General features: G+C 38.1%; 24 non-coding genes across 24 annotated transcripts; all 24 read left to right on the top strand.

Moving 5' to 3' along the window:
• The first annotated feature begins 278 nt into the window (after positions 1–278).
• On the top strand, positions 279–350 carry trnaa-ugc (transfer RNA alanine (anticodon UGC)). The gene has a single exon. It is a non-coding gene; the product is annotated as a tRNA-Ala (tRNA).
• Positions 351–1,201: 851 nt separating this feature from the next.
• Positions 1,202–1,273, top strand: trnaa-ugc (transfer RNA alanine (anticodon UGC)). Its single transcript has one exon. It is a non-coding gene; the product is annotated as a tRNA-Ala (tRNA).
• An 851-nt stretch (positions 1,274–2,124) lies between these two features.
• Positions 2,125–2,196, top strand: trnaa-ugc (transfer RNA alanine (anticodon UGC)). The gene has a single exon. It is a non-coding gene; the product is annotated as a tRNA-Ala (tRNA).
• An 851-nt stretch (positions 2,197–3,047) lies between these two features.
• Positions 3,048–3,119, top strand: trnaa-ugc (transfer RNA alanine (anticodon UGC)). Its single transcript has one exon. It is a non-coding gene; the product is annotated as a tRNA-Ala (tRNA).
• An 851-nt stretch (positions 3,120–3,970) lies between these two features.
• Positions 3,971–4,042, top strand: trnaa-ugc (transfer RNA alanine (anticodon UGC)). The gene has a single exon. It is a non-coding gene; the product is annotated as a tRNA-Ala (tRNA).
• An 851-nt stretch (positions 4,043–4,893) lies between these two features.
• On the top strand, positions 4,894–4,965 carry trnaa-ugc (transfer RNA alanine (anticodon UGC)). Its single transcript has one exon. It is a non-coding gene; the product is annotated as a tRNA-Ala (tRNA).
• An 851-nt stretch (positions 4,966–5,816) lies between these two features.
• On the top strand, positions 5,817–5,888 carry trnaa-ugc (transfer RNA alanine (anticodon UGC)). Its single transcript has one exon. It is a non-coding gene; the product is annotated as a tRNA-Ala (tRNA).
• An 850-nt stretch (positions 5,889–6,738) lies between these two features.
• Positions 6,739–6,810, top strand: trnaa-ugc (transfer RNA alanine (anticodon UGC)). Its single transcript has one exon. It is a non-coding gene; the product is annotated as a tRNA-Ala (tRNA).
• Positions 6,811–7,661: 851 nt separating this feature from the next.
• On the top strand, positions 7,662–7,733 carry trnaa-ugc (transfer RNA alanine (anticodon UGC)). Its single transcript has one exon. It is a non-coding gene; the product is annotated as a tRNA-Ala (tRNA).
• Positions 7,734–9,504: 1,771 nt separating this feature from the next.
• On the top strand, positions 9,505–9,576 carry trnaa-ugc (transfer RNA alanine (anticodon UGC)). Its single transcript has one exon. It is a non-coding gene; the product is annotated as a tRNA-Ala (tRNA).
• A 4,488-nt stretch (positions 9,577–14,064) lies between these two features.
• trnaa-ugc (transfer RNA alanine (anticodon UGC)) lies at positions 14,065–14,136 on the top strand. Its single transcript has one exon. It is a non-coding gene; the product is annotated as a tRNA-Ala (tRNA).
• Positions 14,137–14,986: 850 nt separating this feature from the next.
• On the top strand, positions 14,987–15,058 carry trnaa-ugc (transfer RNA alanine (anticodon UGC)). Its single transcript has one exon. It is a non-coding gene; the product is annotated as a tRNA-Ala (tRNA).
• Positions 15,059–15,909: 851 nt separating this feature from the next.
• trnaa-ugc (transfer RNA alanine (anticodon UGC)) lies at positions 15,910–15,981 on the top strand. Its single transcript has one exon. It is a non-coding gene; the product is annotated as a tRNA-Ala (tRNA).
• An 851-nt stretch (positions 15,982–16,832) lies between these two features.
• Positions 16,833–16,904, top strand: trnaa-ugc (transfer RNA alanine (anticodon UGC)). The gene has a single exon. It is a non-coding gene; the product is annotated as a tRNA-Ala (tRNA).
• Positions 16,905–17,754: 850 nt separating this feature from the next.
• Positions 17,755–17,826, top strand: trnaa-ugc (transfer RNA alanine (anticodon UGC)). Its single transcript has one exon. It is a non-coding gene; the product is annotated as a tRNA-Ala (tRNA).
• An 848-nt stretch (positions 17,827–18,674) lies between these two features.
• Positions 18,675–18,746, top strand: trnaa-ugc (transfer RNA alanine (anticodon UGC)). The gene has a single exon. It is a non-coding gene; the product is annotated as a tRNA-Ala (tRNA).
• Positions 18,747–19,598: 852 nt separating this feature from the next.
• Positions 19,599–19,670, top strand: trnaa-ugc (transfer RNA alanine (anticodon UGC)). The gene has a single exon. It is a non-coding gene; the product is annotated as a tRNA-Ala (tRNA).
• An 848-nt stretch (positions 19,671–20,518) lies between these two features.
• On the top strand, positions 20,519–20,590 carry trnaa-ugc (transfer RNA alanine (anticodon UGC)). The gene has a single exon. It is a non-coding gene; the product is annotated as a tRNA-Ala (tRNA).
• Positions 20,591–21,438: 848 nt separating this feature from the next.
• Positions 21,439–21,510, top strand: trnaa-ugc (transfer RNA alanine (anticodon UGC)). Its single transcript has one exon. It is a non-coding gene; the product is annotated as a tRNA-Ala (tRNA).
• An 852-nt stretch (positions 21,511–22,362) lies between these two features.
• Positions 22,363–22,434, top strand: trnaa-ugc (transfer RNA alanine (anticodon UGC)). The gene has a single exon. It is a non-coding gene; the product is annotated as a tRNA-Ala (tRNA).
• An 848-nt stretch (positions 22,435–23,282) lies between these two features.
• trnaa-ugc (transfer RNA alanine (anticodon UGC)) lies at positions 23,283–23,354 on the top strand. The gene has a single exon. It is a non-coding gene; the product is annotated as a tRNA-Ala (tRNA).
• Positions 23,355–24,205: 851 nt separating this feature from the next.
• On the top strand, positions 24,206–24,277 carry trnaa-ugc (transfer RNA alanine (anticodon UGC)). The gene has a single exon. It is a non-coding gene; the product is annotated as a tRNA-Ala (tRNA).
• An 848-nt stretch (positions 24,278–25,125) lies between these two features.
• On the top strand, positions 25,126–25,197 carry trnaa-ugc (transfer RNA alanine (anticodon UGC)). Its single transcript has one exon. It is a non-coding gene; the product is annotated as a tRNA-Ala (tRNA).
• An 849-nt stretch (positions 25,198–26,046) lies between these two features.
• On the top strand, positions 26,047–26,118 carry trnaa-ugc (transfer RNA alanine (anticodon UGC)). The gene has a single exon. It is a non-coding gene; the product is annotated as a tRNA-Ala (tRNA).
• The last annotated feature ends 1,170 nt before the right edge of the window (positions 26,119–27,288 follow it).

Consider the following 27,288-nt stretch of genomic DNA (forward strand, 5'->3'; position numbering starts at 1 on the left):
AAACCAAACCAAATTAAGAAAACTAAACTGAAAAACAAAAAAATACAATTAAAAACTAAGTTGCTCCGCCAGAGTGTCTCTTTTGGGTCACTTTTGCTGGTCCCTAGCCCGGATTTGTTTGTTCCATGTGTAACTCTGTGTTGTTGTTTGTGTTGCACTGCTTTGCTTTATCTTGGCCAGGTCGCAGTGGTGTATGAGAACTTGTCCTTAACTGGCTTACCTGGTTAAATAAAGGTGACATTTTAAAAAATAAGCAACATTTTTTTCTTTTGCAGAAAGGGGATGTAGCTCAGTGGTAGAGTGCATGCTTTGCATGTATGAGGTCCTGGGTTCAATCCCCAGCTTCTCCATGTTTTTTTGCAAAGACCCAACTTCTACTTTCCAGAATGTTGAAATTCTAAGCAGGAAACAGAGATGTGCAAAATCATTTGGTCTTGTAATCTGAAGAATATGCGTTCAATCCCTGTTAGTACATTTATAGAACAGAAGTGGCATGGTTGCCAACTTTTATGGCATCATTTTCAAAAACTGAAGTTCATGTTTTCGATCCCTGTCCGTACCTGTTTCAAGAATTGCTGCTATCATTTCATTGTAGTTTCAATGGAGTGGTGTATATAAAAAGAACATTGGATTAATAGTTCACCCCTCCGCTTCCAGACTGTATATGAATGTGGGAAGCCGCCGCTGGCTGATCCCGCCCTGGCTTACATTTTTTTTTTAAAACACGATTAACCTGAATAAGGGCCAGACTAGTTACCATCATTTTCTCACATTGCAATTGAAAGTTTTTTCTATTGTCTCTTTTTGGTCCATTTAGATTGTTAATGTAGATTGTATAGAATTATTTATTTTTATGTTATGGTTAAAAATGTTAATGTTTTACTGTGACTTGTCGTAGGCTCCTAAGTGGACCATAAGGTTAAAAACCAAACCAAATTAAGAAAACTAAACTGAAAAACAAAAAAATACAATTAAAAACTAAGTTGCTCCGCCAGAGTGTCTCTTTTGGGTCACTTTTGCTGGTCCCTAGCCCGGATTTGTTTGTTCCATGTGTAACTCTGTGTTGTTGTTTGTGTTGCACTGCTTTGCTTTATCTTGGCCAGGTCGCAGTGGTGTATGAGAACTTGTCCTTAACTGGCTTACCTGGTTAAATAAAGGTGACATTTTAAAAAATAAGCAACATTTTTTTCTTTTGCAGAAAGGGGATGTAGCTCAGTGGTAGAGCGCATGCTTTGCATGTATGAGGTCCTGGGTTCAATCCCCAGCTTCTCCATGTTTTTTTGCAAAGACCCAACTTCTACTTTCCAGAATGTTGAAATTCTAAGCAGGAAACAGAGATGTGCAAAATCATTTGGTCTTGTAATCTGAAGAATATGCGTTCAATCCCTGTTAGTACATTTATAGAACAGAAGTGGCATGGTTGCCAACTTTTATGGCATCATTTTCAAAAACTGAAGTTCATGTTTTCGATCCCTGTCCGTACCTGTTTCAAGAATTGCTGCTATCATTTCATTGTAGTTTCAATGGAGTGGTGTATATAAAAAGAACATTGTATTAATAGTTCACCCCTCCGCTTCCAGACTGTATATGAATGTGGGAAGCCGCCGCTGGCTGATCCCGCCCTGGCTTACATTTTTTTTTAAAAACACGATTAACCTGAATAAGGGCCAGACTAGTTACCATCATTTTCTCACATTGCAATTGAAAGTTTTTTCTATTGTCTCTTTTTGGTCCATTTAGATTGTTAATGTAGATTGTATAGAATTATTTATTTTTATGTTATGGTTAAACATTTTAATTTTTTACTGTGACTTGTCGTAGGCTCCTAAGTGGACCATAAGGTTAAAAACCAAACCAAATTAAGAAAACTAAACTAAAAAACAAAAAAGTACAATTAAAAACTAAGTTGCTCCGCCAGAGTGTCTCTTTTGGGTCACTTTTGCTGGTCCCTAGCCCGGATTTGTTTGTTCCATGTGTAACTCTGTGTTGTTGTTTGTGTTGCACTGCTTTGCTTTATCTTGGCCAGGTCGCAGTGGTGTATGAGAACTTGTCCTTAACTGGCTTACCTGGTTAAATAAAGGTGACATTTTAAAAAATAAGCAACATTTTTTTCTTTTGCAGAAAGGGGATGTAGCTCAGTGGTAGAGCGCATGCTTTGCATGTATGAGGTCCTGGGTTCAATCCCCAGCTTCTCCATGTTTTTTTGCAAAGACCCAACTTCTACTTTCCAGAATGTTGAAATTCTAAGCAGGAAACAGAGATGTGCAAAATCATTTGGTCTTGTAATCTGAAGAATATGCGTTCAATCCCTGTTAGTACATTTATAGAACAGAAGTGGCATGGTTGCCAACTTTTATGGCATCATTTTCAAAAACTGAAGTTCATGTTTTCGATCCCTGTCCGTACCTGTTTCAAGAATTGCTGCTATCATTTCATTGTAGTTTCAATGGAGTGGTGTATATAAAAAGAACATTGTATTAATAGTTCACCCCTCCGCTTCCAGACTGTATATGAATGTGGGAAGCCGCCGCTGGCTGATCCCGCCCTGGCTTACATTTTTTTTTTAAAACACGATTAACCTGAATAAGGGCCAGACTAGTTACCATCATTTTCTCACATTGCAATTGAAAGTTTTTTCTATTGTCTCTTTTTGGTCCATTTAGATTGTTAATGTAGATTGTATAGAATTATTTATTTTTATGTTATGGTTAAACATTTTAATTTTTTACTGTGACTTGTCGTAGGCTCCTAAGTGGACCATAAGGTTAAAAACCAAACCAAATTAAGAAAACTAAACTAAAAAACAAAAAAGTACAATTAAAAACTAAGTTGCTCCGCCAGAGTGTCTCTTTTGGGTCACTTTTGCTGGTCCCAAGCCCGGATTTGTTTGTTCCATGTGTAACTCTGTGTTGTTGTTTGTGTTGCACTGCTTTGCTTTATCTTGGCCAGGTCGCAGTGGTGTATGAGAACTTGTCCTTAACTGGCTTACCTGGTTAAATAAAGGTGACATTTAAAAAAATAAGCAAACTGTTTTTATTTTGCAGAAAGGGGATGTAGCTCAATGGTAGAGCGCATGCTTTGCATGTATGAGGTCCTGGGTTCAATCCCCAGCTTCTCCATGTTTTTTTGCAAAGACCCAACTTCTACTTTCCAGAATGTTGAAATTCTAAGCAGGAAACAGAGATGTGCAAAATCATTTGGTCTTGTAATCTGAAGAATATGCGTTCAATCCCTGTTAGTACATTTATAGAACAGAAGTGGCATGGTAGCCAACTTTTATGGCATCATTTTCAAAAACTGAAGTTCATGTTTTCGATCCCTGTCCGTATCTGTTTCAAGAATTGCTGCTATCATTTCATTGTAGTTTCAATGGAGTGGTGTATATAAAAGTACATTGTATTAATAGTTCACCCCTCCGCTTCCAGACTGTATATGAATGTGGGAAGCCGCCGCTTGCTGATCCCGCCCTGGCTTACATTTTTTTTTTTAAAACACGATTAACCTGAATAAGGGCCAGACTAGTTACCATCATTTTCTCACATTGCAATTGAACGTTTTTTCTATTGTCTCTTTTTGGTCCATTTAGATTGTTAATGTAGATTGTATAGAATTATTTATTTTTATGTTATGGTTAAAAATGTTAATGTTTTACTGTGACTTGTCGTAGGCTCCTAAGTGGACCATAAGGTTAAAAACCAAACCAAATTAAGAAAACTAAACTGAAAAACAAAAAAATACAATTAAAAACTAAGTTGCTCCGCCAGAGTGTCTCTTTTGGGTCACTTTTGCTGGTCCCTAGCCCGGATTTGTTTGTTCCATGTGTAACTCTGTGTTGTTGTTTGTGTTGCACTGCTTTGCTTTATCTTGGCCAGGTCGCAGTGGTGTATGAGAACTTGTCCTTAACTGGCTTACCTGGTTAAATAAAGGTGACATTTTAAAAAATAAGCAACATTTTTTTCTTTTGCAGAAAGGGGATGTAGCTCAGTGGTAGAGCGCATGCTTTGCATGTATGAGGTCCTGGGTTCAATCCCCAGCTTCTCCATGTTTTTTTGCAACGACCCAACTTCTACTTTCCAGAATGTTGAAATTCTAAGCAGGAAACAGAGATGTGCAAAATCATTTGGTCTTGTAATCTGAAGAATATGCGTTCAATCCCTGTTAGTACATTTATAGAACAGAAGTGGCATGGTAGCCAACTTTTATGGCATCATTTTCAAAAACTGAAGTTCATGTTTTCGATCCCTGTCCGTATCTGTTTCAAGAATTGCTGCTATCATTTCATTGTAGTTTCAATGGAGTGGTGTATATAAAAGTACATTGTATTAATAGTTCACCCCTCCGCTTCCAGACTGTATATGAATGTGGGAAGCCGCCGCTTGCTGATCCCGCCCTGGCTTACATTTTTTTTTTTAAAACACGATTAACCTGAATAAGGGCCAGACTAGTTACCATCATTTTCTCACATTGCAATTGAAAGTTTTTTCTATTGTCTCTTTTTGGTCCATTTAGATTGTTAATGTAGATTGTATAGAATTATTTATTTTTATGTTATGGTTAAAAATGTTAATGTTTTACTGTGACTTGTCGTAGGCTCCTAAGTGGACCATAAGGTTAAAAACCAAACCAAATTAAGAAAACTAAACTGAAAAACAAAAAAATACAATTAAAAACTAAGTTGCTCCGCCAGAGTGTCTCTTTTGGGTCACTTTTGCTGGTCCCTAGCCCGGATTTGTTTGTTCCATGTGTAACTCTGTGTTGTTGTTTGTGTTGCACTGCTTTGCTTTATCTTGGCCAGGTCGCAGTGGTGTATGAGAACTTGTCCTTAACTGGCTTACCTGGTTAAATAAAGGTGACATTTTAAAAAATAAGCAACATTTTTTTCTTTTTCAGAAAGGGGATGTAGCTCAGTGGTAGAGCGCATGCTTTGCATGTATGAGGTCCTGGGTTCAATCCCCAGCTTCTCCATGTTTTTTTGCAAAGACCCAACTTCTACTTTCCAGAATGTTGAAATTCTAAGCAGGAAACAGAGATGTGCAAAATCATTTGGTCTTGTAATCTGAAGAATATGCGTTCAATCCCTGTTAGTACATTTATAGAACAGAAGTGGCATGGTAGCCAACTTTTATGGCATCATTTTCAAAAACTGAAGTTCATGTTTTCGATCCCTGTCCGTATCTGTTTCAAGAATTGCTGCTATCATTTCATTGTAGTTTCAATGGAGTGGTGTATATAAAAGTACATTGTATTAATAGTTCACCCCTCCGCTTCCAGACTGTATATCAATGTGGGAAGCCGCCGCTAGCTGATCCCGCCCTGGCTTACATTTTTTTTTTTAAAACACGATTAACCTGAATAAGGGCCAGACTAGTTACCATCATTTTCTCACATTGCAATTAAAAGTTTTTTCAATTGTCTCTTTTTGGTCCATTTAGATTGTTAATGTAGATTGTATAGAATTATTTATTTTTATGTTATGGTTAAAAATGTTAATGTTTTACTGTGACTTGTCGTAGGCTCCTAAGTGGACCATAAGGTTAAAAACCAAACCAAATTAAGAAAACTAAACTGAAAAACAAAAAAATACAATTAAAAACTAAGTTGCTCCGCCAGAGTGTCTCTTTTGGGTCACTTTTGCTGGTCCCTAGCCCGGATTTGTTTGTTCCATGTGTAACTCTGTGTTGTTGTTTGTGTTGCACTGCTTTGCTTTATCTTGGCCAGGTCGCAGTGGTGTATGAGAACTTGTCCTTAACTGGCTTACCTGGTTAAATAAAGGTGACATTTTAAAAAATAAGCAACATTTTTTTCTTTTGCAGAAAGGGGATGTAGCTCAGTGGTAGAGCGCATGCTTTGCATGTATGAGGTCCTGGGTTCAATCCCCAGCTTCTCCATGTTTTTTTGCAACGACCCAACTTCTACTTTCCAGAATGTTGAAATTCTAAGCAGGAAACAGAGATGTGCAAAATCATTTGGTCTTGTAATCTGAAGAATATGCGTTCAATCCCTGTTAGTACATTTATAGAACAGAAGTGGCATGGTTGCCAACTTTTATGGCATCATTTTCAAAAACTGAAGTTCATGTTTTCGATCCCTGTCCGTATCTGTTTCAAGAATTGCTGCTATCATTTCATTGTAGTTTCAATGGAGTGGTGTATATAAAAGTACATTGTATTAATAGTTCACCCCTCCGCTTCCAGACTGTATATGAATGTGGGAAGCCGCCGCTTGTTGATCCCGCCCTGGCTTACATTTTTTTTTTTAAACACGATTAACCTGAATAAGGGCCAGACTAGTTACCATCATTTTCTCACATTGCAATTGAAAGTTTTTTCTATTGTCTCTTTTTGGTCCATTTAGATTGTTAATGTAGATTGTATAGAATTATTTATTTTTATGTTATGGTTAAAAATGTTAATGTTTTACTGTGACTTGTCGTAGGCTTCTAAGTGGACCATAAGGTTAAAAACCAAACCAAATTAAGAAAACTAAACTGAAAAACAAAAAAATACAATTAAAAACTAAGTTGCTCCGCCAGAGTGTCTCTTTTGGGTCACTTTTGCTGGTCCCTAGCCCGGATTTGTTTGTTCCATGTGTAACTCTGTGTTGTTGTTTGTGTTGCACTGCTTTGCTTTATCTTGGCCAGGTCGCAGTGGTGTATGAGAACTTGTCCTTAACTGGCTTACCTGGTTAAATAAAGGTGACATTTAAAAAAATAAGCAACATTTTTTTCTTTTGCAGAAAGGGGATGTAGCTCAGTGGTAGAGCGCATGTTTTGCATGTATGAGGTCCTGGGTTCAATCCCCAGCTTCTCCATGTTTTTTTGCAACGACCCAACTTCTACTTTCCAGAATGTTGAAATTCTAAGCAGGAAACAGAGATGTGCAAAATCATTTGGTCTTGTAATCTGAAGAATATGCGTTCAATCCCTGTTAGTACATTTATAGAACAGAAGTGGCATGGTAGCCAACTTTTATGGCATCATTTTCAAAAACTGAAGTTCATGTTTTCGATCCCTGTCCGTATCTGTTTCAAGAATTGCTGCTATCATTTCATTGTAGTTTCAATGGAGTGGTGTATATAAAAGTACATTGTATTAATAGTTCACCCCTCCGCTTCCAGACTGTATATGAATGTGGGAAGCCGCCGCTTGCTGATCCCGCCCTGGCTTACATTTTTTTTTTAAAAACACGATTAACCTGAATAAGGGCCAGACTAGTTACCATCATTTTCTCACATTGCAATTGAAAGTTTTTTCTATTGTCTCTTTTTGGTCCATTTAGATTGTTAATGTAGATTGTATAGAATTATTTATTTTTATGTTATGGTTAAAAATGTTAATGTTTTACTGTGACTTGTCGTAGGCTCCTAAGTGGACCATAAGGTTAAAAACCAAACCAAATTAAGAAAACTAAACTGAAAAACAAAAAAATACAATTAAAAACTAAGTTGCTCCGCCAGAGTGTCTCTTTTGGGTCACTTTTGCTGGTCCCTAGCCCGGATTTGTTTGTTCCATGTGTAACTCTGTGTTGTTGTTTGTGTTGCACTGCTTTGCTTTATCTTGGCCAGGTCGCAGTGGTGTATGAGAACTTGTCCTTAACTGGCTTACCTGGTTAAATAAAGGTGACATTTTAAAAAATAAGCAACATTTTTTTCTTTTTCAGAAAGGGGATGTAGCTCAGTGGTAGAGCGCATGCTTTGCATGTATGAGGTCCTGGGTTCAATCCCCAGCTTCTCCATGTTTTTTTGCAAAGACCCAACTTCTACTTTCCAGAATGTTGAAATTCTAAGCAGGAAACAGAGATGTGCAAAATCATTTGGTCTTGTAATCTGAAGAATATGCGTTCAATCCCTGTTAGTACATTTATAGAACAGAAGTGGCATGGTAGCCAACTTTTATGGCATCATTTTCAAAAACTGAAGTTCATGTTTTCGATCCCTGTCCGTATCTGTTTCAAGAATTGCTGCTATCATTTCATTGTAGTTTCAATGGAGTGGTGTATATAAAAGTACATTGTATTAATAGTTCACCCCTCCGCTTCCAGACTGTATATGAATGTGGGAAGCCGCCGCTTGCTGATCCCGCCCTGGCTTACATTATTTTTTTTAAAACACGATTAACCTGAATAAGGGCCAGACTAGTTACCATCATTTTCTCACATTGCAATTAAAAGTTTTTTCAATTGTCTCTTTTTGGTCCATTTAGATTGTTAATGTAGATTGTATAGAATTATTTATTTTTATGTTATGGTTAAAAATGTTAATGTTTTACTGTGACTTGTCGTAGGCTCCTAAGTGGACCATAAGGTTAAAAACCAAACCAAATTAAGAAAACTAAACTGAAAAACAAAAAAATACAATTAAAAACTAAGTTGCTCCGCCAGAGTGTCTCTTTTGGGTCACTTTTGCTGGTCCCAAGCCCGGATTTGTTTGTCCCATGTGTAACTCTGTGTTGTTGTTTGTGTTGCACTGCTTTGCTTTATCTTGGCCAGGTCGCAGTGGTGTATGAGAACTTGTCCTTAACTGGCTTACCTGGTTAAATAAAGGTGACATTTTAAAAAATAAGCAACATTTTTTTATTTCCCAGAAAGGGGATGTAGCTCAGTGGTAGAGCGCATGCTTTGCATGTATGAGGTCCTAGGTTCAATCACCAGTTTCTCCTATTGTTTTGCAAAGACCCAACTTCTACTTTCCAGAATGTTGAAATTCTAAGCAGGAAACAGAGATGTGCAAAATCATTTGGTCTTGTAATCTGAAGAATATGCGTTCAATCCCTGTTAGTATATTTATAGAACAGAAGTGGCATGTTAGCCAACTTTTATGGCATCATTTTCAAAAACTGAAGTTCATGTTCTCGATCCCTGTCCGTACCTGTTTTAAGAATTGCTGCTATCATTTCATTGTAGTTTCAATGGAGTGGTGTATATAAAAAGTACATTGTATTAATAGTTCACCCCTCCGCTTCCAGACTGTATATGAATGTGGGAAGCCGCTGCTGGCTGATCCCGCCCTGGCTTACATTTAAAAAAAAACACGATTAACCTGAATTAGGGCCAGACTAGGTACCATCATTTTCTCACATTGCAATTGAAAGTTTTTTCTATTGTCTCTTTTTGGTCCATTTAGATTGTTAATGTAGATTGCATAGAATTATTTATTTTTATGTTATGGTTAAAAATGTTAATGTTTTACTGTGACTTGTCGTAGGCTCCTAAGTGGACCATAAGGTTAAAAACCAAACCAAATTAAGAAAACTAAACTGAAAAACAAAAAAATACAATTAAAAACTAAGTTGCTCTGCCAGAGTGTCTCTTTTGGGTCACTTTTGCTGGTCCCAAGCCCGGATTTGTTTGTTCCATGTGTAACTCTGTGTTGTTGTTTGTGTTGCACTGCTTTGCTTTATCTTGGCCAGGTCGCAGTGGTGTATGAGAACTTGTCCTTAACTGGCTTACCTGGTTAAATAAAGGTGACATTTAAAAAAATAAGCAACATGTATTTATTTCCCAGAAAGGGGATGTAGCTCAGTGGTAGAGCGCATGCTTTGCATGTATGAGGTCCTGGGTTCAATCACCAGCTTCTCCTTTTGTTTTGCAAAGACCCAACTTCTACTTTCCAGAATGTTGAAATTCTAAGCAGGAAACAGAGATGTGCAAAATCATTTGGTCTTGTAATCTGAAGAATATGCGTTCAATCCCTGTTAGTACATTTATAGAACAGAAGTGGCATGGTTGCCAACTTTTATGGCATCATTTTCAAAAACTGAAGTTCATGTTCTCGATCCCTGTCCGTACCTGTTTTAAGAATTGCTGCTATCATTTCATTGTAGTTTCAATGGAGTGGTGTATATAAAAAGTACATTGTATTAATAGTTCACCCCTCCGCTTCCAGACTGTATATGAATGTGGGAAGCCGCTGCTGGCTGATCCCGCCCTGGCTTACATTTAAAAAAAAACACGATTAACCTGAATTAGGGCCAGACTAGGTACCATCATTTTCTCACATTGCAATTGAAAGTTTTTTCTATTGTCTCTTTTTGGTCCATTTAGATTGTTAATGTAGATTGTATAGAATTATTTATTTTTATGTTATGGTTAAAAATGTTAATGTTTTACTGTGACTTGTCGTAGGCTCCTAAGTGGACCATAAGGTTAAAAACCAAACCAAATTAAGAAAACTAAACTGAAAAACAAAAAAATACAATTAAAAACTAAGTTGCTCCGCCAGAGTGTCTCTTTTGGGTCACTTTTGCTGGTCCCAAGCCCGGATTTGTTTGTCCCATGTGTAACTCTGTGTTGTTGTTTGTGTTGCACTGCTTTGCTTTATCTTGGCCAGGTCGCAGTGGTGTATGAGAACTTGTCCTTAACTGGCTTACCTGGTTAAATAAAGGTGACATTTTAAAAAATAAGCAACATTTTTTTATTTCCCAGAAAGGGGATGTAGCTCAGTGGTAGAGCGCATGCTTTGCATCCTGTGCTTGGCCCTACTATGTTGAACATAATAAACGGCTCTCTATCCACCGGATGTGTACCAAACTCATTAAAAGTGGCAGTAATAAAGCCTCTCTTGAAAAAGCCAAACCTTGACCCAGAAAATATAAAAAACTATCGGCCTATATCGAATCTTCCATTCCTCTCAAAAATTTTAGAAAAGGCTGTTGCGCAACAACTCACTGCCTTCCTGAAGACAAACAATGTATACGAAATGCTTCAGTCTGGTTTTAGACCCCATCATAGCACTGAGACGGCACTTGTGAAGGTGGTAAATGACATTTTAATGGCATCGGACCGAGGCTCTGCATCTGTCCTCGTGCTCCTAGACCTTAGTGCTGCTTTTGATACCATCGATCACCACATTCTTTTGGAGAGATTGGAAACCCAAATTGGTCTACACGGACAAGTTCTGGCCTGGTTTAGATCTTATCTGTCGGAAAGATATCAGTTTGTCTCTGTGAATGGTCTGTCCTCTGACAAATCAACTGTAAATTTCGGTGTTCCTCAAGGTTCCGTTTTAGGACCACTTTTGTTTTCACTATATATTTTACCTCTTGGGGATGTTATTCGAAAACATAATGTTAACTTTCACTGCTATGCAGATGACACACAGCTGTACATTTCAATTAAACATGGTGAAGCCCCAAAATTGCCCTTGCTAGAAGAATGTGTTTCAGACATAAGGAAGTGGATGGCTGCAAACTTTCTACTTTTAAACTCGGACAAAACAGAGATGCTTGTTCTAGGTCCCAAGAAACAAAGAGATCTTCTGTTGAATCTGACAATTAATCTTAATGGTTGTACAGTCGTCTCAAATAAAACTGTGAAGGACCTCGGCGTTACTCTGGACCCTGATCTCTCTTTTGAAGAACATATCAAGACCATTTCAAGGACAGCTTTTTTCCATCTACGAAACATTGCAAAAATCAGGAACTTTCTGTTCAAAAATGATGCAGAAAAATTAATCCATGCTTTTGTCACTTCCAGGTTAGACTACTGCAATGCTCTACTTTCCGGCTACCCGGATAAAGCACTAAATAAACTTCAGTTAGTGCTAAATACGGCTGCTAGAATCCTGACTAGAACCAAAAAATTTGATCATATTACTCCAGTGCTAGCCTCTCTACACTGGCTTCCTGTCAAAGCAAGGGCTGATTTCAAGGTTTTACTGCTAACCTACAAAGCATTACATGGGCTTGCTCCTATCTATCTCTCTGATTTGGTCCTGCCGTACATACCTACACGTACGCTACGGTCACAAGACGCAGGCCTCCTAATTGTCCCTAGAATTTTTAAGCAAACAGCTGGAGGCAGGGCTTTCTCCTATAGAGCTCCATTTTTATGGAACGGTCTGCCTACCCATGTCAGAGACGCAAACTCGGTCTCAACCTTTAAGTCTCTACTGAAGACTCATCTCTTCAGTGGGTCATATGATTGAGTGTAGTCTGGCCCAGGAGTGGGAGGGTGAACAGAAAGGCTCTGGAGCAACGAACCACCCTTGCTGTCTCTGCCTGGCCGGTTCCCCTCTTTCCACTGGGATTCTCTGCCTCTAACCCTATTACAGGGGCTGAGTCACTGGCTTTACTGGGGCTCTCTCATGCCGTCCCTGGAGGAGGTGCGTCACCTGAGTGGGTTGAGTCACTGATGTGGTCATCCTGTCTGGGTTGGCGCCCCCCCCCCCCCCCCCTTAAGTTGTGCCGTGGCGGAGGTCTTTGTGGGCTATACTCAGCCTTGTCTCAGGATGGTAAGTTGGTGGTTGAAGATATCCCTCTAGTGGTGTGGGGGCTGTGCTTTGGCAAAGTGGGTGGGGTTATATCCTTCCTGTTTGGCCCTGTCCGGGGGTGTCCTCGGAGTGGGCCACAGTGTCTCCTGACCCCTCCTGTCTCAGCCTCCAGTATTTATGCTGCAGTAGTTTATGTGTCGGGGGGCTAGGGTCAGTTTGTTATATCTGGAGTACTTCTCCTGTCCTATTCGGTGTCCTGTGTGAATCTAAGTGTGCGTTCTCTAATTCTCTCCTTCTCTCTTTCTCTCTCTCGGAGGACCTGAGCCCTAGGACCATGCCCCAGGACTACCTGACATGATGACTCCTTGCTGTCCCCAGTCCACCTGGCTGTGCTGCTGCTCCAGTTTCAACTGTTCTGCCTTATTATTATTCGACCATGCTGATCATTTATGAACATTTGAACATCTTGGCCATGTTCTGTTATAATCTCCACCCGGCACAGCCAGAAGAGGACTGGCCATCCCACATATGCTCTCTCTAATTCTCTCTTTCTTTCTCTCTCTCGGAGGACCTGAGCCCTAGGACCATGCCCCAGGAATACCTGACATGATGACTCCTTGCTGTCCCCAGTCCACCTGACTGTGCTGCTGCTCCAGTTTCAACTATTCTGCCTTATTATTATTCGACCATGCTGGTCATTTATGAACATTTGAACATCTTGACCATGTTTTGTTATAATCTCCACCCGGCACAGCCAGAAGAGGACTGGCCACCCCACATAGCCTGGTTCCTCTCTAGGTTTCTTCCTAGGTTTTGGCCTTTCTAGGGAGTTTTTCCTAGCCACCGTGCTTCTTCACCTGCATTGCTTGCTGTTTGGGGTTTTAGGCTGGGTTTCTGTACAGCACTTTGAGATATCAGCTGATGTACGAAGGGCTATATAAAATAAATTTGATTTGATTTGATTTGATTTGCATGTATGAGGTCCTAGGTTCAATCACCAGTTTCTCCTATTGTTTTGCAAAGACCCAACTTCTACTTTCCAGAATGTTGAAATTCTAAGCAGGAAACAGAGATGTGCAAAATCATTTGGTCTTGTAATCTGAAGAATATGCGTTCAATCCCTGTTAGTATATTTATAGAACAGAAGTGGCATGTTAGCCAACTTTTATGGCATCATTTTCAAAAACTGAAGTTCATGTTCTCGATCCCTGTCCGTACCTGTTTTAAGAATTGCTGCTATCATTTCATTGTAGTTTCAATGGAGTGGTGTATATAAAAAGTACATTGTATTAATAGTTCACCCCTCCGCTTCCAGACTGTATATGAATGTGGGAAGCCGCTGCTGGCTGATCCCGCCCTGGCTTACATTTTAAAAAAAACACGATTAACCTGAATTAGGGCCAGACTAGGTACCATCATTTTCTCACATTGCAATTGAAAGTTTTTTCTATTGTCTCTTTTTGGTCCATTTAGATTGTTAATGTAGATTGTATAGAATTATTTATTTTTATGTTATGGTTAAAAATGTTAATGTTTTACTGTGACTTGTCGTAGGCTCCTAAGTGGACCATAAGGTTAAAAACCAAACCAAATTAAGAAAACTAAACTGAAAAACAAAAAAATACAATTAAAAACTAAGTTGCTCCGCCAGAGTGTCTCTTTTGGGTCACTTTTGCTGGTCCCAAGCCCGGATTTGTTTGTTCCATGTGTAACTCTGTGTTGTTGTTTGTGTTGCACTGCTTTGCTTTATCTTGGCCAGGTCGCAGTGGTGTATGAGAACTTGTCCTTAACTGGCTTACCTGGTTAAATAAAGGTGACATTTAAAAAAATAAGCAACATGTATTTATTTCCCAGAAAGGGGATGTAGCTCAGTGGTAGAGCGCATGCTTTGCATGTATGAGGTCCTGGGTTCAATCACCAGCTTCTCCTTTTGTTTTGCAAAGACCCAACTTCTACTTTCCAGAATGTTGAAATTCTAAGCAGGAAACAGAGATGTGCAAAATCATTTGGTCTTGTAATCTGAAGAATATGCGTTCAATCCCTGTTAGTACATTTATAGAACAGAAGTGGCATGGTTGCCAACTTTTATGGCATCATTTTCAAAAACTGAAGTTCATGTTTTCGATCCCTGTCCGTACCTGTTTCAAGAATTGCTGCTATCATTTCATTGTAGTTTCAATGGAGTGGTGTATATAAAAGTACATTGTATTAATAGTTCACCCCTCCGCTTCCAGACTGTATATGAATGTGGGAAGCCGCCGCTTGCTGATCCCGCCCTGGCTTACATTTTTTTTTTTAAAACACGATTAACCTGAATAAGGGCCAGACTAGTTACCATCATTTTCTCACATTGCAATTGAACGTTTTTTCTATTGTCTCTTTTTGGTCCATTTAGATTGTTAATGTAGATTGTATAGAATTATTTATTTTTATGTTATGGTTAAAAATGTTAATGTTTTACTGTGACTTGTCGTAGGCTCCTAAGTGGACCATAAGGTTAAAAACCAAACCAAATTAAGAAAACTAAACTGAAAAACAAAAAAATACAATTAAAAACTAAGTTGCTCCGCCAGAGTGTCTCTTTTGGGTCACTTTTGCTGGTCCCTAGCCCGGATTTGTTTGTTCCATGTGTAACTCTGTGTTGTTGTTTGTGTTGCACTGCTTTGCTTTATCTTGGCCAGGTCGCAGTGGTGTATGAGAACTTGTCCTTAACTGGCTTACCTGGTTAAATAAAGGTGACATTTAAAAAAATAAGCAACATTTTTTTCTTTTGCAGAAAGGGGATGTAGCTCAGTGGTAGAGCGCATGTTTTGCATGTATGAGGTCCTGGGTTCAATCCCCAGCTTCTCCATGTTTTTTTGCAACGACCCAACTTCTACTTTCCAGAATGTTGAAATTCTAAGCAGGAAACAGAGATGTGCAAAATCATTTGGTCTTGTAATCTGAAGAATATGCGTTCAATCCCTGTTAGTACATTTATAGAACAGAAGTGGCATGGTAGCCAACTTTTATGGCATCATTTTCAAAAACTGAAGTTCATGTTTTCGATCCCTGTCCGTATCTGTTTCAAGAATTGCTGCTATCATTTCATTGTAGTTTCAATGGAGTGGTGTATATAAAAGTACATTGTATTAATAGTTCACCCCTCCGCTTCCAGACTGTATATGAATGTGGGAAGCCGCCGCTTGCTGATCCCGCCCTGGCTTACATTTTTTTTTTTAAAACACGATTAACCTGAATAAGGGCCAGACTAGTTACCATCATTTTCTCACATTGCAATTGAAAGTTTTTTCTATTGTCTCTTTTTGGTCCATTTAGATTGTTAATGTAGATTGTATAGAATTATTTATTTTTATGTTATGGTTAAAAATGTTAATGTTTTACTGTGACTTGTCGTAGGCTCCTAAGTGGACCATAAGGTTAAAAACCAAACCAAATTAAGAAAACTAAACTGAAAAACAAAAAAATACAATTAAAAACTAAGTTGCTCCGCCAGAGTGTCTCTTTTGGGTCACTTTTGCTGGTCCCTAGCCCGGATTTGTTTGTTCCATGTGTAACTCTGTGTTGTTGTTTGTGTTGCACTGCTTTGCTTTATCTTGGCCAGGTCGCAGTGGTGTATGAGAACTTGTCCTTAACTGGCTTACCTGGTTAAATAAAGGTGACATTTTAAAAAATAAGCAACATTTTTTTCTTTTTCAGAAAGGGGATGTAGCTCAGTGGTAGAGCGCATGCTTTGCATGTATGAGGTCCTGGGTTCAATCCCCAGCTTCTCCATGTTTTTTTGCAAAGACCCAACTTCTACTTTCCAGAATGTTGAAATTCTAAGCAGGAAACAGAGATGTGCAAAATCATTTGGTCTTGTAATCTGAAGAATATGCGTTCAATCCCTGTTAGTACATTTATAGAACAGAAGTGGCATGGTAGCCAACTTTTATGGCATCATTTTCAAAAACTGAAGTTCATGTTTTCGATCCCTGTCCGTATCTGTTTCAAGAATTGCTGCTATCATTTCATTGTAGTTTCAATGGAGTGGTGTATATAAAAGTACATTGTATTAATAGTTCACCCCTCCGCTTCCAGACTGTATATGAATGTGGGAAGCCGCCGCTTGCTGATCCCGCCCTGGCTTACATTTTTTTTTTTAAAACACGATTAACCTGAATAAGGGCCAGACTAGTTACCATCATTTTCTCACATTGCAATTAAAAGTTTTTTCAATTGTCTCTTTTTGGTCCATTTAGATTGTTAATGTAGATTGTATAGAATTATTTATTTTTATGTTATGGTTAAAAATGTTAATGTTTTACTGTGACTTGTCGTAGGCTCCTAAGTGGACCATAAGGTTAAAAACCAAACCAAATTAAGAAAACTAAACTGAAAAACAAAAAAATACAATTAAAAACTAAGTTGCTCCGCCAGAGTGTCTCTTTTGGGTCACTTTTGCTGGTCCCTAGCCCGGATTTGTTTGTTCCATGTGTAACTCTGTGTTGTTGTTTGTGTTGCACTGCTTTGCTTTATCTTGGCCAGGTCGCAGTGGTGTATGAGAACTTGTCCTTAACTGGCTTACCTGGTTAAATAAAGGTGACATTTTAAAAAATAAGCAACATTTTTTTCTTTTGCAGAAAGGGGATGTAGCTCAGTGGTAGAGCGCATGCTTTGCATGTATGAGGTCCTGGGTTCAATCCCCAGCTTCTCCATGTTTTTTTGCAACGACCCAACTTCTACTTTCCAGAATGTTGAAATTCTAAGCAGGAAACAGAGATGTGCAAAATCATTTGGTCTTGTAATCTGAAGAATATGCGTTCAATCCCTGTTAGTACATTTATAGAACAGAAGTGGCATGGTTGCCAACTTTTATGGCATCATTTTCAAAAACTGAAGTTCATGTTTTCGATCCCTGTCTGTATCTGTTTCAAGAATTGCTGCTATCATTTCATTGTAGTTTCAATGGAGTGGTGTATATAAAAGTACATTGTATTAATAGTTCACCCCTCCGCTTCCAGACTGTATATGAATGTGGGAAGCCGCCGCTTGTTGATCCCGCCCTGGCTTACATTTTTTTTTTTAAACACGATTAACCTGAATAAGGGCCAGACTAGTTACCATCATTTTCTCACATTGCAATTGAAAGTTTTTTCTATTGTCTCTTTTTGGTCCATTTAGATTGTTAATGTAGATTGTATAGAATTATTTATTTTTATGTTATGGTTAAAAATGTTAATGTTTTACTGTGACTTGTCGTAGGCTTCTAAGTGGACCATAAGGTTAAAAACCAAACCAAATTAAGAAAACTAAACTGAAAAACAAAAAAATACAATTAAAAACTAAGTTGCTCCGCCAGAGTGTCTCTTTTGGGTCACTTTTGCTGGTCCCTAGCCCGGATTTGTTTGTTCCATGTGTAACTCTGTGTTGTTGTTTGTGTTGCACTGCTTTGCTTTATCTTGGCCAGGTCGCAGTGGTGTATGAGAACTTGTCCTTAACTGGCTTACCTGGTTAAATAAAGGTGACATTTAAAAAAATAAGCAACATTTTTTTCTTTTGCAGAAAGGGGATGTAGCTCAGTGGTAGAGCGCATGCTTTGCATGTATGAGGTCCTGGGTTCAATCCCCAGCTTCTCCATGTTTTTTTGCAAAGACCCAACTTCTACTTTCCAGAATGTTGAAATTCTAAGCAGGAAACAGAGATGTGCAAAATCATTTGGTCTTGTAATCTGAAGAATATGCGTTCAATCCCTGTTAGTACATTTATAGAACAGAAGTGGCATGGTTGCCAACTTTTATGGCATCATTTTCAAAAACTGAAGTTCATGTTTTCGATCCCTGTCCGTATCTGTTTCAAGAATTGCTGCTATCATTTCATTGTAGTTTCAATGGAGTGGTGTATATAAAAGTACATTGTATTAATAGTTCACCCCTCCGCTTCCAGACTGTATATGAATGTGGGAAGCCGCCCCTGGCTGATCCCGCCCTGGCTTACAATTTAAAAAAAACACGATTAACCTGAATTAGGGCCAGACTAGTTACCATCATTTTCTCACATTGCAATTGAAAGTTTTTTCTATTGTCTCTTTTTGGTCCATTTAGATTGTTAATGTAGATTGTATAGAATTATTTATTTTTATGTTATGGTTAAAAATGTTAATGTTTTACTGTGACTTGTCGTAGGCTCCTAAGTGGACCATAAGGTTAAAAACCAAACCAAATTAAGAAAACTAAACTGAAAAACAAAAAAATACAATTAAAAACTAAGTTGCTCCGCCAGAGTGTCTCTTTTGGGTCACTTTTGCTGGTCCCAAGCCCGGATTTGTTTGTTCCATGTGTAACTCTGTGTTGTTGTTTGTGTTGCACTGCTTTGCTTTATCTTGGCCAGGTCGCAGTGGTGTATGAGAACTTGTCCTTAACTGGCTTACCTGGTTAAATAAAGGTAACATTTTAAAAAATAAGCAAAATATTTTTCTTTTGCATAAAGGGGATGTAGCTCAGTGGTAGAGCGCATGCTTTGCATGTATGAGGTCCTGGGTTCAATCACCAGCTTCTCCATGTTTTTTTGCAAAGACCCAACTTCTACTTTCCAGAATGTTGAAATTCTAAGCAGGAAACAGAGATGTGCAAAATCGTTTGGTCTTGTAATCTGAAGAATATGCGTTCAATCCCTGTTAGTACATTTATAGAACAGAAGTGGCATGGTTGCCAACTTTTATGGCATCATTTTCAAAAACTGAAGTTCATGTTTTCGATCCCTGTCCGTACCTGTTTCAAGAATTGCTGCTATCATTTCATTGTAGTTTCAATGGAGTGGTGTATATAAAAAGTGCATTGTATTAATAGTTCACCCCTCCGCTTCCAGACTGTATATGAATGTGGGAAGCCGCCACTGGCTGATCCCGCCCTGGCTTACATTTTTTTTTTTAATACACGATTAACCTGAATTAGGGCCAGACTAGTTACCATCATTTTCTCACATTGCAATTGAAAGTTTTTTCTATTGTCTCTTTTTGGTCCATTTAGATTGTTAATGTAGATTGTATAGAATTATTTATTTTTATGTTATGGTTAAAAATGTTAATGTTTTACTGTGACTTGTCGTAGGCTCCTAAGTGGACCATAAGGTTAAAAACCAAACCAAATTAAGAAAACTAAACTGAAAAACAAAAAAATACAATTAAAAACTAAGTTGCTCCGCCAGAGTGTCTCTTTTGGGTCACTTTTGCTGGTCCCAAGCCCGGATTTGTTTGTTCCATGTGTAACTCTGTGTTGTTGTTTGTGTTGCACTGCTTTGCTTTATCTTGGCCAGGTCGCAGTGGTGTATGAGAACTTGTCCTTAACTGGCTTACCTGGTTAAATAAAGGTGACATTTAAAAAAATAAGCAAAATGTTTTTCTTTTGCAGAAAGGGGATGTAGCTCAGTGGTAGAGCGCATGCTTTGCATGTATGAGGTCCTGGGTTCAATCCCCAGCTTCTCCATGTTTTTTTGCAAAGACCCAACTTCTACTTTCCAGAATGTTGAAATTCTAAGCAGGAAACAGAGATGTGCAAAATCATTTGGTCTTGTAATCTGAAGAATATGCGTTCAATCCCTGTTAGTACATTTATAGAACAGAAGTGGCATGGTTGCCAACTTTTATGGCATCATTTTCAAAAACTGAAGTTCATGTTTTCGATCCCTGTCCGTACCTGTTTCAAGAATTGCTGCTATCATTTCATTGTAGTTTCAATGGAGTGGTGTATATAAAAAGTACATTGTATTAATAGTTCACCCCTCCGCTTCCAGACTGTATATGAATGTGGGAAGCCGCCACTGGCTGATCCCGCCCTGGCTTACAATTTAAAAAAAACACGATTAACCTGAATTAGGGCCAGACTAGTTACCATCATTTTCTCACATTGCAATTGAAAGTTTTTTCTATTGTCTCTTTTTGGTCCATTTAGATTGTTAATGTAGATTGTATAGAATTATTTATTTTTATGTTATGGTTAAAAATGTTAATGTTTTACTGTGACTTGTCGTAGGCTCCTAAGTGGACCATAAGGTTAAAAACCAAACCAAATTAAGAAAACTAAACTGAAAAACAAAAAAATACAATTAAAAACTAAGTTGCTCCGCCAGAGTGTCTCTTTTGGGTCACTTTTGCTGGTCCCTAGCCCGGATTTGTTTGTTCCATGTGTAACTCTGTGTTGTTGTTGTGTTGCACTGCTTTGCTTTATCTTGGCCAGGTCGCAGTGGTGTATGAGAACTTGTCCTTAACTGGCTTACCTGGTTAAATAAAGGTGACATTTTAAAAAAAAAGCAACATTTTTTTATTTTGCAGAAAGGGGATGTAGCTCAGTGGTAGAGCGCATGCTTTGCATATATGAGGTCCTGGGTTCAATCCCCAGCTTCTCCATGTTTTTTTGCAAAGACCCAACTTCTACTTTCCAGAATGTTGAAATTCTAAGCAGGAAACAGAGATGTGCAAAATCATTTGGTCTTGTAATCTGAAGAATATGCGTTCAATCCCTGTTAGTACATTTATAGAACAGAAGTGGCATGGTTGCCAACTTTTATGGCATCATTTTCAAAAACTGAAGTTCATGTTTTCGATCCCTGTCCGTATCTGTTTCAAGAATTGCTGCTATCATTTCATTGTAGTTTCAATGGAGTGGTGTATATAAAAGTACATTGTATTAATAGTTCACCCCTCCGCTTCCAGACTGTATATGAATGTGGGAAGCCGCCCCTGGCTGATCCCGCCCTGGCTTACAATTTAAAAAAAACACGATTAACCTGAATTAGGGCCAGACTAGTTACCATCATTTTCTCACATTGCAATTGAAAGTTTTTTCTATTGTCTCTTTTTGGTCCATTTAGATTGTTAATGTAGATTGTATAGAATTATTTATTTTTATGTTATGGTTAAAAATGTTAATGTTTTACTGTGACTTGTCGTAGGCTCCTAAGTGGACCATAAGGTTAAAAACCAAACCAAATTAAGAAAACTAAACTGAAAAACAAAAAAATACAATTAAAAACTAAGTTGCTCCGCCAGAGTGTCTCTTTTGGGTCACTTTTGCTGGTCCCAAGCCCGGATTTGTTTGTTCCATGTGTAACTCTGTGTTGTTGTTTGTGTTGCACTGCTTTGCTTTATCTTGGCCAGGTCGCAGTGGTGTATGAGAACTTGTCCTTAACTGGCTTACCTGGTTAAATAAAGGTAACATTTTAAAAAATAAGCAAAATATTTTTCTTTTGCATAAAGGGGATGTAGCTCAGTGGTAGAGCGCATGCTTTGCATGTATGAGGTCCTGGGTTCAATCACCAGCTTCTCCATGTTTTTTTGCAAAGACCCAACTTCTACTTTCCAGAATGTTGAAATTCTAAGCAGGAAACAGAGATGTGCAAAATCGTTTGGTCTTGTAATCTGAAGAATATGCGTTCAATCCCTGTTAGTACATTTATAGAACAGAAGTGGCATGGTTGCCAACTTTTATGGCATCATTTTCAAAAACTGAAGTTCATGTTTTCGATCCCTGTCCGTACCTGTTTCAAGAATTGCTGCTATCATTTCATTGTAGTTTCAATGGAGTGGTGTATATAAAAAGTGCATTGTATTAATAGTTCACCCCTCCGCTTCCAGACTGTATATGAATGTGGGAAGCCGCCACTGGCTGATCCCGCCCTGGCTTACATTTTTTTTTTTAATACACGATTAACCTGAATTAGGGCCAGACTAGTTACCATCATTTTCTCACATTGCAATTGAAAGTTTTTTCTATTGTCTCTTTTTGGTCCATTTAGATTGTTAATGTAGATTGTATAGAATTATTTATTTTTATGTTATGGTTAAAAATGTTAATGTTTTACTGTGACTTGTCGTAGGCTCCTAAGTGGACCATAAGGTTAAAAACCAAACCAAATTACGAAAACTAAACTGAAAAACAAAAAAATACAATTAAAAACTAAGTTGCTCCGCCAGAGTGTCTCTTTTGGGTCACTTTTGCTGGTCCCAAGCCCGGATTTGTTTGTTCCATGTGTAACTCTGTGTTGTTGTTTGTGTTGCACTGCTTTGCTTTATCTTGGCCAGGTCGCAGTGGTGTATGAGAACTTGTCCTTAACTGGCTTACCTGGTTAAATAAAGGTGACATTTAAAAAAATAAGCAAAATGTTTTTCTTTTGCAGAAAGGGGATGTAGCTCAGTGGTAGAGCGCATGCTTTGCATGTATGAGGTCCTGGGTTCAATCCCCAGCTTCTCCATGTTTTTTTGCAAAGACCCAACTTCTACTTTCCAGAATGTTGAAATTCTAAGCAGGAAACAGAGATGTGCAAAATCATTTGGTCTTGTAATCTGAAGAATATGCGTTCAATCCCTGTTAGTACATTTATAGAACAGAAGTGGCATGGTTGCCAACTTTTATGGCATCATTTTCAAAAACTGAAGTTCATGTTTTCGATCCCTGTCCGTACCTGTTTCAAGAATTGCTGCTATCATTTCATTGTAGTTTCAATGGAGTGGTGTATATAAAAAGTACATTGTATTAATAGTTCACCCCTCCGCTTCCAGACTGTATATGAATGTGGGAAGCCGCCACTGGCTGATCCCGCCCTGGCTTACAATTTAAAAAAAACACGATTAACCTGAATTAGGGCCAGACTAGTTACCATCATTTTCTCACATTGCAATTGAAAGTTTTTTCTATTGTCTCTTTTTGGTCCATTTAGATTGTTAATGTAGATTGTATAGAATTATTTATTTTTATGTTATGGTTAAAAATGTTAATGTTTTACTGTGACTTGTCGTAGGCTCCTAAGTGGACCATAAGGTTAAAAACCAAACCAAATTAAGAAAACTAAACTGAAAAACAAAAAAATACAATTAATAACTAAGTTGCTCCGCCAGAGTGTCTCTTTTGGGTCACTTTTGCTGGTCCCTAGCCCGGATTTGTTTGTTCCATGTGTAACTCTGTGTTGTTGTTGTGTTGCACTGCTTTGCTTTATCTTGGCCAGGTCGCAGTGGTGTATGAGAACTTGTCCTTAACTGGCTTACCTGGTTAAATAAAGGTGACATTTTAAAAAAAAAGCAACATTTTTTTATTTTGCAGAAAGGGGATGTAGCTCAGTGGTAGAGCGCATGCTTTGCATGTATGAGGTCCTGGGTTCAATCCCCAGCTTCTCCATGTTTTTTTGCAAAGACCCAACTTCTACTTTCCAGAATGTTGAAATTCTAAGCAGGAAACAGAGATGTGCAAAATCATTTGGTCTTGTAATCTGAAGAATATGCGTTCAATCCCTGTTAGTACATTTATAGAACAGAAGTGGCATGGTTGCCAACTTTTATGGCATCATTTTCAAAAACTGAAGTTCATGTTTTTGATCCCTGTCCGTACCTGTTTCAAGAATTGCTGCTATCATTTCATTGTAGTTTCAATGGAGTGGTGTATATAAAAAGTACATTGTATTAATAGTTCACCCCTCCGCTTCCAGACTGTATATGAATGTGGGAAGCCGCCACTGGCTGATCCCGCCCTGGCTTACATTTTTTTTTTTTAAACACGATTAACCTGAATTAGGGCCAGACTAGTTACCATCATTTTCTCACATTGCAATTGAAAGTTTTTTCTATTGTCTCTTTTTGGTCCATTTAGATTGTTAATGTAGATTGCATAGAATTATTTATTTTTATGTTATGTTAAAAATGTTAATGTTTTACTGTGACTTGTCGTAGGCTCCTAAGTGGACCATAAGGTTAAAAACCAAACCAAATTAAGAAAACTAAACTGAAAAACAAAAAAATACAATTAAAAACTAAGTTGCTCCGCCAGAGTGTCTCTTTTGGGTCACTTTTGATAGTCCCAAGCCCGGATTTGTTTGTTCCATGTGTAACTCTGTGTTGTTGTTTGTGTTGCACTGCTTTGCTTTATCTTGGCCAGGTCGCAGTGGTGTATGAGAACTTGTCCTTAACTGGCTTACCTGGTTAAATAAAGGTGACATTTAAAAAAATAAGCAACATTTTTTTATTTTGCAGAAAGGGGATGTAGCTCAGTGGTAGAGCGCATGCTTTGCATGTATGAGGTCCTGGGTTCAATCACCAGCTTCTCCTTTTGTTTTGCAAAGACCCAACTTCTACTTTCCAGAATGTTGAAATTCTAAGCAGGAAACAGAGATGTGCAAAATCATTTGGTCTTGTAATCTGAAGAATATGCGTTCAATCCCTGTTAGTACATTTATAGAACAGAAGTGGCATGGTAGCCAACTTTTATGGCATCATTTTCAAAAACTGAAGTTCATGTTCTCGATCCCTGTCCGTACCTGTTTTAAGAATTGCTGCTATCATTTCATTGTAGTTTCAATGGAGTGGTGTATATAAAAAGTAAATTGTATTAATAGTTCACCCCTCCGCTTCCAGACTGTATATGAATGTGGGAAGCCGCTGCTGGCTGATCCCGCCCTGGCTTACATTTAAAAAAAAACACGATTAACCTGAATTAGGGCCAGACTAGGTACCATCATTTTCTCACATTGCAATTTAAAGTTTTTTTCTATTGTCTCTTTTTGGTCCATTTAGATTGTTAATGTAGATTGCATAGAATTATTTATTTTTATGTTATGTTAAAAATGTTAATGTTTTATTGTGACTTGTCGTAGGCTCCTAAGTGGACCATAAGGTTAAAAACCAAACCAAATTAAGAAAACTAAACTGAAAAACAAAAAAATACAATTAAAAACTAAGTTGCTCCGCCAGAGTGTCTCTTTTGGGTCACTTTTGCTGGTCCCAAGCCCGGATTTGTTTGTTCCATGTGTAACTCTGTGTTGTTGTTTGTGTTGCACTGCTTTGCTTTATCTTGGCCAGGTCGCAGTGGTGTATGAGAACTTGTCCTTAACTGGCTTACCTGGTTAAATAAAGGTGACATTTAAAAAAATAAGCAACATTTTTTTCTTTTGCAGAAAGGGGATGTAGCTCAGTGGTAGAGCGCATGCTTTGCATGTATGAGGTCCTGGGATCAATCCCCAGCTTCTCCATGTTTTTTTGCAAAGACCCAACTTCTACTTTCCAGAATGTTGAAATTCTAAGCAGGAAACAGAGATGTGCAAAATCATTTGGTCTTGTAATCTGAAGAATATGCGTTCAATCCCTGTTAGTACATTTATAAAACAGAAGTGGCATGTTAGCCAACTTTTATGGCATCATTTTCAAAAACTGAAGTTCATGTTCTCGATCCCTGTCCGTACCTGTTTTAAGAATTGCTGCTATCATTTCATTGTAGTTTCAATGGAGTGGTGTATATAAAAAGTACATTGTATTAATAGTTCACCCCTCCGCTTCCAGACTGTATATGAATGTGGGAAGCCGCTGCTGGCTGATCCCGCCCTGGCTTACATTTAAAAAAAAACACGATTAACCTGAATTAGGGCCAGACTAGGTACCATCATTTTCTCACATTGCAATTGAAAGTTTTTTTCTATTGTCTCTTTTTGGTCCATTTAGATTGTTAATGTAGATTGCATAGAATTATTTATTTTTATGTTATGTTAAAAATGTTAATGTTTTACTGTGACTTGTCGTAGGCTCCTAAGTGGACCATAAGGTTAAAAACCAAACCAAATTAAGAAAACTAAACTGAAAAACAAAAAAATACAATTAAAAACTAAGTTGCTCCGCCAGAGTGTCTCTTTTGGGTCACTTTTGCTGGTCCCAAGCCCGGATTTGTTTGTTCCATGTGTAACTCTGTGTTGTTGTTTGTGTTGCACTGCTTTGCTTTATCTTGGCCAGGTCGCAGTGGTGTATGAGAACTTGTCCTTAACTGGCTTACCTGGTTAAATAAAGGTGACATTTAAAAAAATAAGCAACATTTTTATCTTTTGCAGAAAGGGGATGTAGCTCAGTGGTAGAGCGCATGCTTTGCATGTATGAGGTCCTGGGATCAATCCCCAGCTTCTCCATGTTTTTTTGCAAAGACCCAACTTCTACTTTCCAGAATGTTGAAATTCTAAGCAGGAAACAGAGATGTGCAAAATCATTTGGTCTTGTAATCTGAAGAATATGCGTTCAATCCCTGTTAGTACATTTATAAAACAGAAGTGGCATGGTAGCCAACTTTTATGGCATCATTTTCAAAAACTGAAGTTCATGTTCTCGATCCCTGTCCGTACCTGTTTTAAGAATTGCTGCTATCATTTCATTGTAGTTTCAATGGAGTGGTGTATATAAAAAGTACATTGTATTAATAGTTCACCCCTCCGCTTCCAGACTGTATATGAATGTGGGAAGCCGCTGCTGGCTGATCCCGCCCTGGCTTACATTTAAAAAAAAACACGATTAACCTGAATTAGGGCCAGACTAGTTACCATCATTTTCTCACATTGCAATTGAAAGTTTTTTTCTATTGTCTCTTTTTGGTTCATTTAGATTGTTAATGTAGATTGCATAGAATTATTTATTTTTATGTTATGGTTAAAAATGTTAATGTTTTACTGTGACTTGTCGTAGGCTCCTAAGTGGACCATAAGGTTAAAAACCAAACCAAATTAAGAAAACTAAACTGAAAAACAAAAAAATACAATTAAAAACTAAGTTGCTCCGCCAGAGTGTCTCTTTTGGGTCACTTTTGCTGGTCCCAAGCCCGGATTTGTTTGTCCCATGTGTAACTCTGTGTTGTTGTTTGTGTTGCACTGCTTTGCTTTATCTTGGCCAGGTCGCAGTGGTGTATGAGAACTTGTCCTTAACTGGCTTACCTGGTTAAATAAAGGTGACATTTAAAAAAATAAGCAACATTTATTTATTTCCCAGAAAGGGGATGTAGCTCAGTGGTAGAGCGCATGCTTTGCATGTATGAGGTCCTAGGTTCAATCACCAGCTTCTCCTTTTGTTTTGCAAAGACCCAACTTCTACTTTCCAGAATGTTGAAATTCTAAGCAGGAAACAGAGATGTGCAAAATCATTTGGTCTTGTAATCTGAAGAATATGCGTTCAATCCCTGTTAGTACATTTATAGAACAGAAGTGGCATGTTAGCCAACTTTTATGGCATCATTTTCAAAAACTGAAGTTCATGTTCTCGATCCCTGTCCGTACCTGTTTTAAGAATTGCTGCTATCATTTCATTGTAGTTTC

Source organism: Oncorhynchus mykiss, chromosome 15, assembly GCF_057628025.1.
Source record: "Oncorhynchus mykiss isolate SJ-2025 chromosome 15, ASM5762802v1, whole genome shotgun sequence".
NCBI classification, from domain to species: domain Eukaryota; kingdom Metazoa; phylum Chordata; class Actinopteri; order Salmoniformes; family Salmonidae; genus Oncorhynchus; species Oncorhynchus mykiss.